Raw genomic sequence first — 21,492 nt, 5'->3', positions numbered from 1 at the left:
TACCTCTTTCATTCACTATTGACTTCTTAATATTTTATTACTGTATGCATTTTAGAGAAGGATTTGCTGTTGAAAGACTCCTTAATTTTTTAAATGTAATATCAACAAACGATATTTGGAAAACAACCCAGAAAAATGACTATATTTTACTCTGGAGATATTATCAAGATGGTTTAATTTGATATATGTATAATAATTTGATATATGTATAATATTTAATTTAATATATGTTTATTTAATTTCACATATACAATAATTTGTATGTTTAAATCAAAGTCTGATCTAAAATTGTCTAATCATTGTCTTAATATACTCAATAAATTCAAATCAATGATGATCACAAAAAGAAACTGGCAAATATGACAGCAAAATTAAGACATATATATTCACATGCACATATAGATATACACACACATTCAAGTGACAGCAATATTGGAAATGACAAATGAATATGGTAAGGTCGATTCACACATCTTATGAAGTTTTTTGAAACTAGCTATTAAGGAAAGTGCATTTGACATACCGTATCATTGCATTAACTACATTCTGTCATTCTTCAAGTCTATTCATTATAATTTAGGAAGATACACACAATTCATTTTAAGAGTATATTACAACTCACCTTTATTGTGTATAAATTCTGCGTCATTTTCTTTTTACCATTTTTTATCACGTGCTATCATACTTACTTGATGGTCATTCTAAGTTCTCAGTGAAGGGATGAATCGCATATCTGTAACATTAGTTATTATCAAGTTTTTAATAGTGTTTAACTTACCTCGATGTGTATATGACCTTGAGAAACTATCTTGCATTATTAGCTAGGTAGTTAATGAACAGTACTGACTTTTTATTTCTGATTTTCGAATTCAGAAGAAAGTACAGGCCAGGTGTGGTGGCTCATGCTTGTAATCCCAGCACTTTGGGAGGCCGAGGCAGTGGATCACATGAGGTCAAGAGTTCAAGAACAGCCCGCCCAACATGGTTAAACCCCTTCTCTACTAAAATACGAAAATTAGCCAGGTGTGCTGGCAGGCACCTGTAGTCCCAGCTACTTGGCAGGCTTAGGAAGGAGAATAGCTTCAACCTGGAAGGAGGCAGTTGCAGTGAACAGAAATCTCACCACTGCACTCCAGCCTGGGTGACAGAGTGAGACTCCATCTCAAGAAACAAAAAAGAAGGAAAGAAGGAGAAGAAGGAGAAGGGGAAGGGGAACGGGAAGTGGAAGGGGAAGGGGAAGGGGAAGGAGAAGGAGAAGGACAAAGAGAAGGAGAAGGAGAACAAGAAGAAGAAGAAACATTTTTAAGATCAAATTGGATAATTTCCTATTGGAGGCTTTATTTCTTTTACTTCTTTTTGATTCACTGTGATGTTTTACTTGATTCTCCACCCTAGCCATAAGATTGTATCTGATATTATGCTTACCTTTTGCTGGATAGCAAAATTAAATAAATTATAATGATCCTAAAATTTAACAAAATGAATGCTTTGACTCTTCATTTTCAAAAATTTGGTAAGTGCAAAATCAATACATGATTTAGTAACATAATGAAACACTTTTTCTAGACAGATTTTTAAAATAAACAGTCCAGTTAATGCAGGGCTGTATCTCTCAAGAATCTTTATCTTAATTTAATTTTTATGATACTTTTCTGAATTATTTTCCTGGTAAGGAAATGGCTAGCAGTTATTCTGTAACCTTGGAGAACATGAAAAAAATCAGTAAAATGATTCTGTGAATGTGTTCAGTAAGGAATTTGATGTTCTCCTTATAATGTCTTTTAACAGAAAAGCCCATTCTGTCTGGGTTGCTTATGGTCCAAAATTTGAAGGCTAGTGACTACCAAAGAATGTCAGATACAGCATTATTGGACAAAAAGGTGGAGATATATATTGTAATATATGCATATAATAATATATTACTAACTTTCAGGAACATTTCTAAGTTCATTAATATATCCGTTTCTTTTAAAACTAATAAATGACATTTCATTACTCTACTCAAAATTAATAATAAATAATTATTAAATAATAATTTCAATGTAGTGTCAAGTTCCAAAAGCTTTTGCAATGGGGCCAACCATATATGTGTGTGTTTGTATGTGTGTGTGTGTATATATATATATATATATATATATATACACACATATCTGCGTATATGTACATTTAATATATAAATTAATATATATATGATGAACAGTAGCAGAACTACTGAGAAGCCAATGAAGCATAACATTCATGAATCTTACTCGTATTGGCTTCTTTCAAGCACAGGGGGAGATCTTAATAATATAGTCACAAGATATTACAAAATTTACAAAATTATGTATTTTCACAGCAGTCAAAATTTATTTCTCTTTTCTCCTTTCTTCTTTTCATACCCTTCCCTATCTCAGTGGTTCAGTTATAATTATTGCTGCCATCATAGTAATCTGAACATAACATATTACCTTATAACAACTATTTAAATGTCTCTCTTAAAATTAGAAATACCTTCCTTTATTGTGTCTCTGTTTATATTAACAATTTATATTTATTGTTATATATTTAGAAATATTGTTTCATCAGTGAATTACTATAAGCTACTAAAGTTTATAATCTTTTTAATTTCAGATAAAACCAAAATACTTCTAAAATTGGAAATTATGATTTCTAATTTCCAATACCAACAGCCCTATAACAAAATAACATGATGAAAAACAAGCATAAGAATTCTCAATTTCTTTTTCATTCTGATCCTCCAAAAGAAATGAAATTGCAGTTATATAAACAGATCTTTGATCACCACAGTAACCAGAGTCTAAGAGTTTTTCAGAAGCTTGTCAGGATCACAACCCACACACACATATTAGAAAAAATAAAAAACTAAAAACTGCTGTAAGATTTAATGTAATTTATACAGAATCTATTAGTGGGCTTTATGATGTTAAAGTAGTCAATATATTTGTCGTCCTTGATGTATCTTTTTTTACCAACTATTAAATTTAACCAACACCTAATGAGCAACTATTTTATTTTACAGGCCACTATGCCAAGCAAACCAATGGATTAGGTAGATAGATAGATAGAAAGATAATAGAGAGATTATAGGCCTCTCTAAAATTATTTTACAATCTAACGAGTTAATAAATACACTTAAATTAAAAAAAGAAAAATATAACATACCTCTTAAGATATAGGAATTATGGAACAATCATAACATTTGAAATATTTATTATTGCATATATTTATCAGGTACAATGTGCTGTTTTGATATCTGTATACATTGTGGAATGCTGAACTCAGGATAATTAATATGATTATCTCTTCCCTTAATTAACTTTTTTGTTTTGAGAACATTTAAAATCTATTCTCTTAGTAGTTTTCAAGTATATAATTATTATTAACTATAGTTACTGTACTATAAAATAAATCTCTAGAACTATAGACAAAGACTATTTTATATATATCCAATTATTGATAAAAAGATGCATGTTTTACACAATTAGATAGATGATAGATAGATGATAGATAGATAGATAGATAGATAGATAGATAGATAGATAGATATGAATAAAACAAATAGCCTAGACTATGTTACCTTGGGCAAATTATTTAAATTCTCTCTCACCCATTTGTTAAAAGTAGATTGCAATAGCCACGTTAGTTTTGTTGCATGAATAAACAATACATGCAAAGTAATCACAGACATTGCCATATTGATATTGTTGGTTTGAACATCATTGTTATCATTATTACAACCAATAAAAATGCATGAGGATAACTTAGTGGTGGTAAGATCACAGTTCCCAGGTGAGTCAGTAAAGCCTTCCATGTTTACGTGAACTAAAAATGAATGTGATCACTGCAGGAACTTAAGAACGACTAACTGTTACGAAAGAAGTCAAAGGAATTGAATGGAAGATATGTTTCTACAGAAAGTACATTCTGATTTTACCAATAGTTTGTAGTATATTGAAGATTTGTGCATTTCTGTGTGTATACATGATTTGGGGAGGCTGAGAGGGAGGAGTGCAAGTTGCCCTGTCACTTATAAATAATGGGGATGACTTTTCAAATTTTAGAGTTAAAAAAAATCACTAAATGGAGATGATAGAGACTAGAAAGGATGAAACGTGTGTTCATGATTGAGCAGGTAATTAAGTCTGTCTGTGGGGAAAATGTAGGCGGTAGAGAGGCCTAAGGCCTAAGTAAGGTCCAGGATATTATGAAATTACTTAGAGTGGTCTCATGAATACTGTTTGGTCCTCCAAACATCGAAACACCTTTCGTATATTAGAAATCTCCTCTTTAATGAATAGCAAAAGCCAATGTTGTGATATTGCAAAGGAAAATGAACTATTGCGATGTATCAGACTGTTCTAGAGAGCATTTCCCTAAGAATTTACAGGCTATTAGTAATTCATAATGCACTACAATTCTTACATTCTATGAAGTTAAATGATGAAATACCAAATTCATGTCTCACATTATACATCCTTGAATTTAGTGTCCATTCATGTTTCTAGCACATTGTCCTTCATCTAGAAGATATTCATGAACTAAGTATGGTGTTAGTAAGCGTTGAATGCATGATAAGACAACACATTAATTTATACCTGCATGCATTAAGAAATGTGTTGAACAGAGGTTTAGGTAGCTAATACAACAAGTAAGTGAAGTACCTTTTTTCCAGAAACAAATTTCAACTGGGAAAGAATTATTACAGGGTTCATCTGTAGTGTTCACGAATCAAGAGTGGAGCAAAATAAATTAATAAAAATATTTTATTGGAAAGCACTTAGATCCTTGATGTAATCTGTGAGGTCAAAGAAGTTCATCTATATGCATTTTATTGCTTGGCTAGATATGTTACCTATACTTGAGAAAAAATAATACATTTTAGGATTTAAATTGTTACTTTTAACTGTTTTTGTTAATTAAAATTTAAATGTATGTAATTCAAATTCATTAACAAGTTATTATAATGTAATCTTTCAATATTCCTCTGCATTCAAGTTTATTATGTGTTTTATTACAAAAAGATGTGATTTTCTTCTAGAATGTTAACTTGCAAAATTTTTATAGTTTTTGTTATCATCCTCACATGATGAAAGTTTTAACTAATTTTGACTGCCTTTAAATCTTTTATTTTACATGTTAAAATATGTCAGTTTTTATTAACATATGAGTGATTCGTATTGATAAGAATAATCTAAAATGTTTCTGGGAAGAATAATCTTTATTTTTCTTCCAAATGCTTAACCAGATTATCACATTTATTTTATTAACAAAAAATACACAATACATTTTCTAATGGCAGCAATATTTTATGTGTATATTGTCGTAGATAAGATGTATAGTGAAGTATATATGTATATAGTTATCATCAAATATATGTTGTAATATGTGTATATAATAATATATAACTAAGTCTTAGGAACTTTAAGATCAGTAATATATTTGTTTATTTTAAAACTAATAAATGACATTTCATTACTGTACTCAAAATCGATAATAAATAATTATTAAATAATAATTTCAATGTAGTGACAAGTTCCAAACGCTTTTTAAATAGGGCCAACCAGCCACCACTTTATGGGAATTATATGTATTACTTCTTCTAATTCTCAAACAGTTCCATGAACTATATTCTTCTTATTGTCTGAATTTAGAGAATAGGATGTTAAGAATTGGATAGGTGAGATAATTTACATCAGTTAACAGGCCTACTACATGTTGGAGCCAGTACATAAATCCGGGCATTGTGACTATAAAGCTAGCTTATTTTTTTCACTGGTTTATTTTGTCTTTATTTTTAAAAACAATACTTCATTTTTTATTCCTTTTAACTGTCATGGAAATGACAGAATTATTTATTTCTTACACTTTTGAGGAAATTTGGGAATTTTTCACTTTGTCACCCTCGTATTTCATGCTTACTAACCCCCCTTGTTCACAATGTTGTTGGTGTTTCTTTTTTGGTAGTATCTGTAATTACTTTTCCAGACCATATAATTGGAACTTCTGCTATAAGATGTTTGCAGACTTTATAATAGGTAAATGTAAACTTCCGAAAAGCTATGTTTCCCTAGAACCAACATAGTTATGGAACATTGGCATGGCAACCTCTTCATCAACAGAGTAAAAGGATTTTACAGTAGTAGATCTTTCAGTATCAGCATCGTCCCTGGGTTCAGCAATGTGGTTGGCACTAATTGTCACTTGAGATGGGAATTTGCCACTGTGTGTTATACCATGTAGTGAGCCAAGGAACGTGTAAGGCACTTGGCTAGTGTGGTAGCTTGAATTATTGATCTCAATTCTTCACTGCCCTGTGGTGACAGTATTATGCATCCATATGAACCCCTTGACATTGGCGTTGGTCTTGTGACTTGCTTTAGCCAATTAGATACTTTAGATGTGAAGTGAGCAGAAACTTGAAATATCCTTGTGCAGTTGAACTTGTCCTGAATTTTGACTGTGGAAAAATGTGCTTCAGTTAGCTGCTGAGAATGTGAACATGTGGTACCAGACTCAACCTACAACTTGGAACCAAGACCAGTGGAGCCTTCCTTATTAGAGCAGCCAAGGAACTAGCTGACCCAGATACAATTCAGAATCATTCATCGGATTTAGTAATGTCTTTCTTCAGTCTCCTTCAATTTGGAACCATTCTTCAGCCTTCATGACCTTGACATTTTTGCAGAGTACATGTCATTTACTGTGTAGAATATACTTCAATTAGTCCTTTTTGTTTACATTCTGGTTATGCACCTTTGGTTAAAAACAATAAAATAAAAGTAAACCCACAGAGATGTGCTTATGTCCTGGAATGTGATGAGTCTGTTCAACACAGTACAGTTGGCCCTCACTGTCACTGGGTTCTGCATTCCTGAATTCAACCAAAAACCGATTAAAAATATTTGGGGAATAAAAAGTGTCTGCAGACTTTGTTTTCTTTGCCATTATTCCCTAAACATAAAAGTATAACAACTATTTACACAGTATTTACATTGTATTAGGTATTATACGTAATCTAGAGATTATTTAGTATTTTGGGAGGATGTGTGCAGCTTATATGCAAATATGACACCATTTTTTATATTGGGCTTGAGCATCAGTATATTTTTGTATCAGCAGAAAGTCCTGTAACTAATTCATTACAGATCTCAAGTGACAACAGTAGTGGCATAAGTAGTCCTGGATTTAAGGCCCCCAAATCTGTGTGTTCAATCACATAACTCATTTTTTTTAAGTCTGTAAAAGACGGAGTGTGGTGGCCCATGGCTATAATCCCACTGCTTTGAGAGGCTGAGGTGGGAGAATCACTTGAGCCCGGGACTTCAAGACCAGGCTGAGGCAGCACAGTGAGACATTGTCTTTTCAAAAAAACAAAAAAAATTACCTGGGTGTATTGGTGCACTACGAAATTCCAGCTACTCAGAGGCGGGAGGACAGCTTGAGCCCAGGAGTTAGAGGCTCCAATGAGCTATGACGGTGGCACTGCACTCCAGCCTGGGTGACAAAACCACCTCCTGTCACAAAACAAATAAATGAGTAAATAAATATAAATATAAATATTAATTTTTAAAAATCGATAAACTCCAGGGAAAGAATTTAAAAGACATAATGCACACATAATCTTCAAAAATGTTTTATATTTTTATCAGAAACTAAAAAGCAAATTTAATCAAAAGAAATATGTTAAAAATATGTTAAAGAAGTTCTCTAATTTTCTTCTGGGGGAAAAATTGAATTTCTTTTTCTTTTCATTTTTCTTTCTTTGTTTTGTTTTGTTTTGGTTCCTCCAGGTGCTATGCTCAGAGAATGGTTGTAGAGTAGACTACCTTCATGGGTATAATTTGAGGCCAATTCAGGATTTCCAGAATGAAATATTTTTTAAAAAGTACAACATAGGTGGGAATTGAACAAAGAGAACACTTGGACACAGGAAGGGGAACATCACACACCGGGGTGTGTTGTGGGGTGGGAGGAGGGGGGAGGGATAGCATTAGGAGATATACCTAATGCAAATGACGAGTTAATGAGTGCAGCACACCAACATGGTGCATTTATACATATGTAACAAAACTGCAGGTTGTGCACATGTACCCTAGAACTTTATAATAATAAAAAAGTACAACATAGCGTCTCTGCTCCATGTGATTTTGTATCTATATACCTATGTCTGTTTCATTATAAATTAAATCACTTTCCTCTCAATTTTACTATATTTGTTGACAAGAGCTGCTTAGGCTTAAAACCTGGTATGTGTCCATGAACCTTTTTGAACACACATTTGTGAAGCTCTCTTCATTTCATTTGCCCTCCTGCCATAACTGGAGATTTACAAATCCTTCTTTAGGATACTGCAGCAACCACTGCCCTACCCTCTGCCTCTAGTTCCTTAAAAACTCCCATTTACACTTAGAAAAGCTTCCACATTACTCTTTCTGAAGCAATCATGAATAAATTTTTGCTGTATAAAATTTTCTAATTTCATTTACTGTGTATCAAATATAGCCTAAACCAGGAATTTCCAGTCTTTGACTTCCCTGGGCTACATTGGAAGAAGAAAAATTGTCTTGGGCCACAAATTAAATACAATAACACTATCAATAATAGATGAGCTAAAAAATCACCAAAAAAAAAATCTCATAATGTTTTAAGAAAGTTTACAAGTTTGTGTTGGGTCACATTCAAAGCCGTCCTGGGCCGCTTGCAGCCTATGGGCCATGGGTTGGACAAAATTGACCTAAACTGTCAAGAATAAAACACAGGACATCTGTGATTGATGGCTGGATAGCAAATGTTAAAATCTAACTCTGAGGTGGAAGGGAGAAGGGAACTGATTTGTAATTACGGCTATCTCTGGGAATACATGGGAGATTGGTTTCAGAGGACCCCTACATATATGAAATGTCCATACTCAAGCCCTGCGGTCATCCTTGTGAGATTTTCTATACCACAAATATATTTTTGTTGCATTAGGTTGAGAAAAATCCACCTATAAGTGGACGTGAGTACTTCACAACCTGTTATTCAAAGGTCCACCATATTGCCCATTTCTGTACTGTAAATTCTTCCACCATGGCTGATGTAATGCTACCCACGTGACATCACTGAACACGGAGTTGAGAAAGGGTGAACACTAACTAACTTGTTAGTAGGTACAAGTTAGCCTCAGTATACTTCTGTTACCTTAACACACTTTATGTTTCTAAGCTCGATCCTCATCTATTGCTCTAAATATAAATAATCCCCTACTCAAATTAGGCAATCTTCAAAGTTGTAATGAAACATCATTCAGACTGGATTACCAACTAAAATCCTTATGCTTTTGTAACTTGGAAACAGAGTTAAAAAGTGAAACAGTAGGAGCACAACTAATTTTAAAGCTCTCATTTCAGAGATTATATGCAGTAAATGATCTTGGCATATATAACATGTAAAAAATATACAGAAATAAGGATTATTGAAAATAGCATTCTATAAGAGCTGTTATTGATATATCTGCCTAGATTTTAAGCATCTGTTTATGACTTTACCCAGAGAAATTTTTAAACTCATTTTCTTCATTCAAAAAGAATATATGTATATACTCTCCATATATTTTAATTATTAATATAATAATAACAAACTACAAATGTATCCAATTATTATAAGTTACAAACTGCAAATGTATCCAATTATTATTATAAGTTACAAACTACAAATGTATTCAATTATTATTATAAGTTAAAAAATGTTTCAAAATATGGGCTTGTAGGTGTTATACGGGAAAGTGATGCCAGTACTCTTGCTCTCTATTGCCAAAGGCAGGCCTGAGTGTAGTAGTCCCAAAGTGGCAAACATTTAAAAGTCTAATAGAAGTTTCTGATAGAATCCCCAACCTAAGCCCGTGTACCAACTGAGCTTCTATAAAGAATTTTCTCTTAAAATGTTGGTCAGGCACTTTGGGAGGCCGAGGCGGGTGGATCACGAGGTCAGGAGATCGAGACCATCCTGGCTAACACGGTGAAACCCCGTCTCTACTAAAAATACTAAAAATTAGCCGGGCGTGGTGGCGGGCGCCTGTAGTCCCAGCTACTCGGGAGGCTGAGGCAGGAGAATGGCGTGAACCCAGGAGGCGGAGCTTGCAGTGAGCCGAGATCGCGCCACTGCACTCCAGCCTGGGCGACAGAGCGAGACTCCGTCTCAAAAAAAAAAAAAAAAAAAAAAAAAAAAAAGGTTGGTCAGGCATGCAGCTCCAAAGAGTATTGTACTATTGTTCCATAGGCACAGGCACCTCAAAATATTAGACAGAGTTCAATTGATATGCATACAGCACAATTACATGTTTTAAAGAATGCCTGGAAGATGTGTTGAGCCGAGAAAAGAGTAAGACGTTTCTAATCTGCCAAGAAGTGATTACACCTGATGGAGTTCATCAAGCATTAAGAAGACATTGCAGCATGCTTAAAGTTTCTGTATCAATACATTCAATTCAAGGTCAGTCAAGTGTGGATACATAGTAATTGTATTGATTTCTCTCAGTTATATAATGAGTGTTATTTGAATGGCCAAATGATGAGTGTAATTTTTGCTTACTGTTAAACACCTCTCCTTTTGAGGCACTAGACATGTTTAAATAGGTATCTGTAGATGAATACACTTCATGGACGATTTCTTCGTATGGTAAATGTAAAATAAGATATGTTTTATTTATAGGGCAAGGGTCCTATTTTGTTCAGGGCAATATTTGAAATAGTTGTTTCTTCTACAATTTCTTAAATTCTAAAATTTCTAATAATATGTTGAGGCATTGGGGTATACTGATAAGCCTTAATTAGAAATAGAGTATGTCTAGGCCGGGCTTGGTGGCTCGCGCCTGTAATCCCAGCACTTTGGGAGGTGGGCTGATCACGAGGTCAAAAAATCGAGACCATCCTGGCCAACATGGTGAAACCCCGTCTCTACTAAAAAATACAAAAATTAGCTGAGAGTGGTAGCGTGCGCCTGTAGTCCCAGCTACTCAGGAAGCTGTGGCAGGAGAATCGCTTGAACCAGGGAGGTGGAGGTTGCAGTGAGCCGAGATGGTGCGACTGCACTCCAGCCGGGTGACAGAGTGAGACTCTGTCTCAGAAAAAAAAAAAAAAAAAAAAAAAAAAAAAAACAAGTATGTCTAATATATGTCTAATATACTGCTACTCTTATCCCTTGGGGTGGCCTAAGTTGCAACACTGACTCCTCAGCTGATCAATTACATCTGAGACCAATGTTGAGCTTCAGATAAATAAATAAACTGACGTTATTTCTAAGTGTGTTAATTCATGAACACATTAGGAAAATATTGTTCTAATCCCCCATGAGACCATTAATATGTAATTTTAGGGATTTTTCACTACAATAAATGTCGCTCTTGAGCACCCTTGTTATGTAGTGAAATAGCTATTCTTTATATACCCTCAAAGAAAATCAGAGATTTAACAGAAATTCCTCCCTCAGCCTTATCTCCTTTCTGAAATTATATTTTAATACCAGTGGGCATCACTATTAGAATATTATTCTTTCACTAATCGTGACAAGAACACACGAGAAAAACATCTCTCTCTCTCCTTACCCCTCATTACTTTACTGTCAGGAATACCCTAACTAATTGTTAATTGAAAAATGCCTAGTTATAAACCTTTCTCTTCAACTCTCTCCTGAAGCTCATTCCTGCAGAGAGGTGCATTCTGGTCGTTTCGTTTGTTTGTTTGTTTATTTTCAGACATGCATTAAGTTTTGCAAGGTAGCTTCAGACACTGGCAAAAGGACAATTTAAATTCAGAAGTGTATTATAAAAGAAGATACAATTTAGCTTTGCACAAAGTTCACATCTGCTGTTGAATATAATTTTATTGATAAAGCACACATTTTGATCACTCTCCTTCTGCATCTTATCCTTCAAACCTTAGAGGAACTCATTTAGTTACATGTCTTTAAATATCACCTATTTGCTGATGACTCCTTCATGCTTATTTATAGCCCCGTTTTATGCTCAGAGCCCTAGACTTATTATCTATCTGTAACAGGATATATAGAATAGATAATATAGTCATGATGTATCCAAAAGCAATTTTAAAAAAATCCTTTCAAGAAAATAAACAAAAGAAAAAAAAACTTTTCTTTCAAAATTCCCTATGTCAATTAAATGAATTGCTATATTCTTAGCACAAAATTCATCTTGACTCTATTTTTCCTCTCTCTTTTTATCACTAGTCTAAGCAATCTATCAATAAGTCCTATGGCAGGTTCCTTTTAAATATATGTAAAATAACACTTGTCATGGCATCTATGCTGTACTCTAGTCCAAGCCGCCAACATTTCTTCCCTGCACCATTTTAATAAACCACTGGTCGATATAACCACGTCTATTCTCTACTGACAAACTAGTCCATATGGAAACCAAAGTAATCTATAAGATTAACAACGTTCAAAAGTTTTCAATCTCACTGTGTATAAAAATGAAATTCCTCACCATGCTATACAAATTTGTACATTGTTTTGGTTCCTTGCTTTTTCTATTACTTTCTGTTCCATCTATTTGACCACATTTATTCAGTTGTAATCCTAATAGTTTAACTACTGATTTAAACAAAATACATATTTGGTCATGGTTTACATGCATTTTTCTTGTTGATTCATCTTTCTAGAACACTATTGTCATTGATATCTGTGTAACTTATTCCTTTAATATTTTGTTTATGGTTAAATGCCATCTTCACTGAGATAATTTTTACAACTACTCTCTAAAAAATATGTAATCTTTATTTATCTCTTTTTCATAGTATTTATAAATATAGGTCTTTATTTATTTATTTATTTATTTGACCTTCGAACCACCCTTCTAAAGTATCAGGTCTTTGAAAGCAGGAATTATGTCACATAACAGATACATTTTCTTAATGGAGTTCTGTCACATAGCAGATGTTTAATGTGTGTTATTAAATAAAGGAAGGAATATTTGAGGAAGGAGACAGGATTATTACTTATTGAAATCCTACAAACACCACACCTTAAATCTTTCTTTGAAATACTGTTCCCACCTTCCCTATTACACAGACCAAACTCAATCCCTCACCATGTCTCAGATTTGCTATCACAATGACATTCTCCCTGCCTTCATTACTTGCTTTGTTTTGAGAAATCAATCCTTGAGTTGAATAAATTAATAAATGTATTTATCAAGTAAGTAAATGATGATGAAGTAATCAAATAATAGGACTGTGACAGAATTCCACCAAAATGTTAGCCATTTTGTAACTAAATTTTTCCCATTGTTGTGCATTAGATACATATTAAAGTGTAAGAGCCACATCTTTTTCTCTGGCTCTTCGTAACCTGACTACTATGAATGTTTCTAGCCTATTCATTTTGACTTGTAGTCATTTTGTATGTGGTAATAGATGTAATTGTTTGTTTCAACACAGCTTTGTGTATTTTATCTTTGCTTCCACTCATCTTTCTGCTGTAATTTTCCATTCAACTATCAAGTCTAAGATTATATTGCATCTAAGAAATCTTTCCACTTTTACTTTATTCTAAAGTAACCAAGAAATACAAGTATTGAACAGCACTATGTACTAGGCATGGAGTTGCCTATTTTTCATGAAATAAATAATCCTAAGAAAGGGTGTTGATGTTTTATTAGGGGAGAAAATGGAAGTACAGAGAGCAAAGGTCATAAAGTTACACAGCATATTGGGACTGTAGTCAAACTCCAATTGGCCTGATTTCAAAAGTACTTTGTTTTTTTTCACTGCATGCCATTCTATGAACGTTGCTCTACATTGTAGAGTTTATATGACAGGGTTTTATTCTTTATTTTATTAGATAGTCACAGCACCACAAAGTGGTGTGTGAAAAGATTTCTAAAAGGGATATGAACATTTCAGAGATGTAGGTAAATATTTACATTAGCTTCTAATATTCTTTTTTATTAAGATACAAAGATTGTCCTAAAAAGCTTTGAATTTGTTAGTGAAGAAGAATAATAAAGTAATAAGAAAGAATCATGAGGCATAAAATAATAAACACCTTGAAGACTAGAGAATATGTTATTTTTTTTTTTTACAAAATGTTAATGACATTCTACAAGTCACAAAAATGTGTGTGACATTTGTTTTCAATTCAATCTGTGGCTCCACGGCAGTCATTTAGCATGGCTGGGAAATTCCCGGGGAAACTAAATGGCAAATGAAAATTTCATTTTATTATTTCTCAAGAGTAGCCAAAATTAGATTGCTAATTATAGAATCACTAATTAGAAATACAGCATCTCTATACACGAAAGACATTTTCAGAAAGAAAAGCGATGCATATTTTCATTTAGGCATAAGCATTATGTAGAATATGATCCTAAGCACTATTTTGGAATTTCTCTAAAGCCACATAGAAATATTAGAAAAAAATTTTGGAAAGAGTTACTTGGCTTGAGCTATTTTACTATTTCGTAGAAGCACAATGCTAGCTCTCTGCATATTGAAAAGTCCTCTTCCTAATTAGAAAAAATGTAAATCCCTGAAAAAACTACATTTAAATCTTGGGGTTTTATAATTAGCTTTACATTATATACATTTTCAGTAATCAAATCCTAACTTGTGATACAGAACATCAATTTGTTTATAAAGTATTGTTCATAGCGAATATATCCCTTTAGGCAATGCATAACTTGAACAACATTTCCAAATAGGCAAGAGTAGCCTGTAGGGAAATTTAAATCTTTATTGTTCTTACAACCACGACATTGTAATACTATGCTTTGTGCAATACTGATTTATAATTTATGTTATCTCTTTTTTAAAGCTTTGAGAGTGAACTCTTGGGATAATGTTTAACTTGTTTTAGATGTGTATTAAAATGCTCAGCTGAAGCATTTATAAAGTATTTTGATAATAATTTTGCCTCAAGCTATATTAACTATTAACTTAAATCTAAATGCTTACTTTGAGAAATGCATGTTGAATATGTATAGCATTTATCTAAAATTACAAAATAAATGAGTAAAAATGAATACTCACATCAGCAATATTCCAAAGTATCAACTGCAGGAAACTATTATTTTAATACTATTTCAGAGACCATTTATTGGAAGACTATGAGAAAAAAATAGCTAAATTTTTAAGTATAACATATAGCTGTAGGAGGAGCTGTGTGTCTATATAGCAGAAAATAGGGAGCTGGTTTCACTCCATCATTATTTAATAAAGAAAGCAACTAAAAATTCAAAATAACTAAAAATAACATTATTTTATTTTATCTGCAAAAAATATTTAAATTATCATCTTTATTGCATAGTTAACAAAGAATATAGAAAATGTATTAAATACATAAGTTGCTAATATAATTATATTTTATTTTAGTGTGATTTATATTTACATTATAGTACAATATAAATAGATGTATTTGATTTTCTTCTAGTAGAAGAAGACCCTGAGGTTAATTACCTGAAGATTTAAATTTTTCAATTACTTTTCTTGGTTTAATTTTTACTATACTCGCTGAATTCAAAATATTTTTGTCCAAAATACAACATCATATCAGATGAATACACGCTCCAACTTTGAATCAACTGGTACAGACCTAGTTATTTAAAAAGTATACACTTAGTAGCACATCTCATAAAGTTCATGATTAACAGACATCATCAGGAACCCTGACATTTTAGCATCAATAAAAAGACCTTGCCTAAAAATAGTAATTGATTAAAATAGAAGAAATAAAATCCCACCGTCATATATAGAAAAACATTTTAAGACGTAAAGTCAGTTTTATAAATATTTAAGGTATGCATGCATCTATGGCTTCACAACAAATTATGCACCAGTTTTACAAATGCAATGAATATATTCAGCATTTTAAAAAATGAATTTCTTTTCTCTGTGTTTAGTTTTGCATAGCTTATATTAGTTTACCTAAGATCACAGAAATGTAAATCATTTTCTTTTGGCATCAGAATTGTCTGCAATAATTATAATGGGGTATGAGTGAACTTTTTCTGTCTTTTGAGAGACATAAAATTTTTCCCCTGATGCTTGATAGATACCAAATTATATTAACTATGATATGATATAATATTAAGTCATATATTTAATTCACCAGCATCTATTGAGCATCTACCAAGTTTTAGATGTTTTGATTCACAGTTTAATTAGGCATATTTTTGATCTGCCAAACACCTATGTCTACTAACAAAAGAAAAACACATAGCAAATAATTGAGCCAAGTGTTAGACTAAATATTTCAATAACATACATAGAATTCATAAAGAACATAATCAGTATATAAGCTTATAAATTTAAATACATTAATATACAATTTTGACTTTCATTACTTGCTATATTTCCTAGTTAAAATATATGTGAATTTATTCTGTTTTGGAGTATAGTTTTACAATGGATCTGGCCCTAGAAAGCCCTAAAATTTACTATAGGAACCTCTTGTTATTTGGCTAGATTTACACAGAATTATATGATTACAACGTGAAGTTATGAAGATTTTAACAGCTGAACAATAAAATACTGAAGAACAAAAATGTATGATAGAAAATATAAAGTTTATTCAAGTTAAAACGGTTTTGAAGAATATGACTCGTTTAGTACTCAAAATGTGCCCAGGAACTCCAGGAGCTACTTTTGATACTTAATTGCCAAAGAATCTTAGAGTATGTAACCATCCCTTTTTTACATATATCATTCCATATCTTGTATAAGATTGTATGGCCAGAAACTGATCTAAATAAGTGAGGTTTGGCCATAGGTTTGTATGACTCCAAATATTTTCTTATTTTCTGAAGTAACACCGATCGTTTGCAAATATATTTAAAATGCTTAAAATAAATTCATTCTAATTAAAGTATTAATAGATATTCATTACAGTGTGAGTTTTTTATCTAATCAACATTCATCTGCTAAATATTATCACTAAAATACTGTGCAAAGCATTCAGGACACTGCAGTGAGCAAGGCAGAATTTGTCCCTCCCATCATATGTTCTATGAAAGAAACAAGAAAAAATAATAAATATAGAATTATTTATATAAAGTGATTACATTTAAGTAGTTTAATGGAAATACATAAAATACCATAACTATTTATAACCCAGAGATCTGATGGGTTCGCTAAGGCAAGAGATGGCTTCCTGAGTAGGAAATAATCTGAGATCTATATTATAAGAAGGTGCAAAGGGGAAAAAGAATGTTCTAGGTATATATGGTAGATAGAATAATGGTTGAATTTCTGGAAACCCCGAATACATTATGTTACATGGCGAATCATTGCAGATATGATTAATCTAAGGATATTGAGATGGGAAGAGTATCCTGGAGTATCAGGGCAGACCCAACATAATCACAAGGGTGTTTGTAAATGAAACTAAAACAGAGACAGAAACATCAGAGTAAGAGATGTGGTAACAGACTTTAGAGTCTGAAATATTTTGGAAGGAGCTACCCTATTCCCTTTGAAGATGAATGACAGGTTCAAAATTCCAAATTCAGATGGCCTCTAGAAGCTGAAACAGTAAAGAAAATAGAGTAGCCTACAGAGACTCCAGAAGAAATACAGTTCTTCTAACAACTCAACTTTGCCCAATAAGACCCGATTTGAACTTTTAACCTCCTGAACTTTGAGTTAATGAATAAATATATGTTGTCTTAAGCCACTATTCCATGTTAATTTGTTACAACAGCAATGGGAAACTGACACAGCAGCATAAATATAACATAAACCCAGAGGTAGGAATGACCATGCCATGTTCATAGAAAGGTAGTTTAACTTGAGAAAATAATTAAATAATTTGCCAGGTTTTTATAAAGTTGTTTGCTTCATTTAAAAATTTCTCATGTGGTTCTCATAATAGGAATCTCAAACATTGTCTATTATCTATGAAATGGCCAATAATTTCAGTACAACTGGTATATTCGTTGGCTGTGGCTGCCATAACAAAATCTCATAGACTGAGTGGCTTAAAACACAGAAAATTATTTTCTTATAGTTCTAAAGTGTCGAAGTCCAAAATCAGGGTGCGGTCAGGGTTCTTTCCTCTGAAACCTCTCTTTTTGGCTTGCAGATGATGTTCCTCTTGCTGTCTTTTCACATAGTGGTATCTCTGCGCACACATACCCCTCCTGTTTCCCCATACATCATAATTTATTCTTATAAAGATGCCAATCAGATTGTATTAGGGCCAACACTATGAGTCTCATTTTAACTTAATTACCTCTTCAATGTCCCTATCTCTAAATACAATCACATTCTGCAGTACTGGCAGTTTGGGCTTCAGCATATGAAACTGAGTGTGTTATGATGCCATAACAAATGGTTACAGAACACCTACCACGATCACTGCTATAGTATACGTTACTAACATTTTCCTCAAACTATCAACATAAAAGATAATCACAATATCCATTTGTATTAGTCCATTTTCTCACTGCTATAAAGAAATACCCGAGACTGAGTAATTTATAAAGGAAAGAGGTTTAATTGACTCACAGTTCAGCATGGCTTGGGGAGCTCAGGAAATTTTCAATCATGGTGGAAGACAAAGGGGAAGCAAGGATCTTCTTCACATGCCAGCAGGAGAGAGAAGTGAAAGCAAGGGAAATGCCAGACATTTTTAAAACTATCATACCTTGTGAAAACTCACTCACTATCATGAGAACAGCATGGGGGAATACACCCCCATGATCCAGTCAACTCCCTCCCTCCACACGTGGGGATTGCAGCTCCACACGTGGGGATTACAGGTCCCTCCCTCAACATGTGGGGATTACAATTCGAGGTGAGATTTGGATGGAGACACAGAGCCAGAGCCAAACCATAGCATCACTAATGTTGGCAGTGGCCATATGAGTCACTATGACCAAAGGGATATGAGGGAAAATTATATGAAGTATTTAAGCAGCATTTCCTAGTAATTGATGACCTCTCCTCCTGCTGCTTTAATCAGTGTGATTTCAGAAGGTGGAACCTCTGTCAGATTAGAAGATAGGCAGAGGATAAAAACAAAGTTTCATGCATACCTTCAACGGAGAAGAAACATCTCACTTTCTTTTTTGAAGTACTGATACATTTTCATTGTTTTTACTACAATATTTTCCAGACTCTGTTGACTATTATAACTGGTATTGCTATTGAGACTACTCATGGAATATTTATGCTCTCTTACTCTGTGTCTAATTGTGCATTTAATCTTATGTATGATGCAGTTTTATTTTTGGTTTCTTCTTGTGACTTGACTTATGTTTTCACTTACGACAAACTTTTACTTTTATTATCTTCATCTAAGTTCAGCAAAAGATAACTCTGTTTCCTTTCTGTCATTGTGTTTTTTATACCTTGTTGTAGTCTCTGGTATTAATTAATATACTACCTAACTTCTACTCCTATCACTTTAGTACTCCAGTCATTATTGGTCCAGCAAATAATACCTCATCTGTATGTTTTCTGGAGTTTCATTAATTTTGCTAATAATAGATTGCTAATTTTGCTAACAATAAAACATAAATCTATTCTTTGTAGAAAAAAAACATTTTTAAAGAGAGAATTCTTCATGTATTGGGCTCCTTTATAAAAGTTGGTCAAAACTTTCTATCTTGAAATATCTTATTTTTTGGCAGAGCAAGTATCTTGAGGTGGGACACACATTAACACAAGGACATGAGAAGAACTTAATAAAAAGTGGGGAAATACACTTCGTTGTATTTAAAGCCATATTATAAAGTAACTAAAAGAGTATGGAACAAATAAGTGAAATTCCAGTAATTTATGAGTTACTATATTTGCATTTACCTTTGTGTGTTTGTGTGTGTGTGTGTGTGTGTGAAAGAGAGAGAGAGCGAGAAGGAGTGAAAGAGAGAGAGACGGGTGTTTACATGTCTTGATTACAAAAGTAATTTTCAAGAGGTATATATCATGGTTTGTATCAAAAGCCAAAGCTTTTCGATCTATCATTTCCAACCTCATGAAGAGATATTTGTTAAATTATTGATTCTTTAAAAGTTAAAAATATAATTTTTCAGCCTACATTGAATATAGAAGATGTCATGTGTCACAGTTGTTGGCATTAAGGCACAAATCAATTTTTTTTTTTTTTTGAGACGGAGTCTCACTCTGTTGCCCAGGCTGGAGTGCAGTGGCACAATCTCGGCTCACTACAACCTCTGCCTCCCGGGTTCAAGCGATTCTCCTGCCTCAGCCTCCCAAGTAGCTGGGACTACAGGCACGTGCCACCACGCCCGGCTAATTTTTTGTATTTTTAGTAGAGACGGGGTTTCACCATGTTAGCCAGGATGGTCTCAATCTCCTGACCTCATGATCCGCCTGCCTTGGCCTCCCAAAGTGCTGAGATTATAGGCATGAGCCACCGTATCCAGCCAGCACAAATCAATTTCTTTTCTTCCTGTCTGCTTTATACAATGTTGATCAGGTATCTGAAGGTCAGAAGTCCAAGAGAAGTCAGAAAATGACAATGCAAAGTAAATAGCTAGCCCGTAATAATGGCAAAAAAGAAACTCTGTGTGTGTGTGTGTGTGTGTGTGTGTGTGTGTGTTTATGCATACTCACTTTTTTTCTCTCAGAACTGTTGGGATGTTACTTTCCAACTATCTGTATAATGAGAGCTCTACCTACATAAATAGAATACAGTTGACATTAAGCAAAATTATAAAAATAAATACGTTTTTCAAGCAGTCACTTATCAATATAAATCTTTAATTCTACTTGCCATAATCTCAGTGTTCTATTTTAAAACAATTGTTATTAAGTGCTTTGTGTGAAATAAGTCTAAAATGTGGTAGTACAGGTTGAGCATCCCTTATCTGACATGCTTGGGACAAGAAGTGTTTTAGAGTTTTGGATTTTTGGGATTTTGGAATTTTTGTGTATACACAATGATATAGCTTATAGAACAGTACTCAAGTTTAAACACAAAATTCATTTATGTTTCATATACACTTTGTACATATAGCCTGCAGGTAATATTAGATATATATATATATTTTTGAGACAAAGTTTTGCTCTTGTTGTCCAGGCGGGAGTGCAGTGGCACAATCTCGGCTAATTGCAACCTCAGCTTCCCGGGTTGAAGCGATTCTCTTGCCTCAGCCTCCCGAGTAGTGGGATTACAGGCATGTGCCACCATGTCCAGCTAATTTTGTATTTTTAGTAGAGACAGGGTTTCTCCATGTTGGTCAGGCTGGTCTCAAACTCCTGATCTCAGGTCATCCGCCCACCTTGGCCTCCCAAAGTGCTGGAATTACAGGCGTGACAAATAATATTTTTAATAACTTTGTTTATAAAACAAAATTTTGACTACAACTCATTACATTAGGTCAAATGTGGAACTTTCCTCCTGTGGAGTCATGTCAACACTTATAAAGTTTTGAATTTTGGATTATGTTTGATTTCAGATATTTGGATTAGGAATGCTCAACCATTATGATATGATTACTTCTAATTCATTATTAAACATTTTAATTCTGCA

The sequence above is a fragment of the Gorilla gorilla genome, chromosome 14 (assembly GCF_029281585.2).
Source record: "Gorilla gorilla gorilla isolate KB3781 chromosome 14, NHGRI_mGorGor1-v2.1_pri, whole genome shotgun sequence".
Taxonomy (NCBI): Eukaryota; Metazoa; Chordata; class Mammalia; order Primates; family Hominidae; genus Gorilla; species Gorilla gorilla.
The sequence above is the reverse complement of the archived record's forward strand: the minus strand, read 5'-3'. Positions refer to the sequence as shown.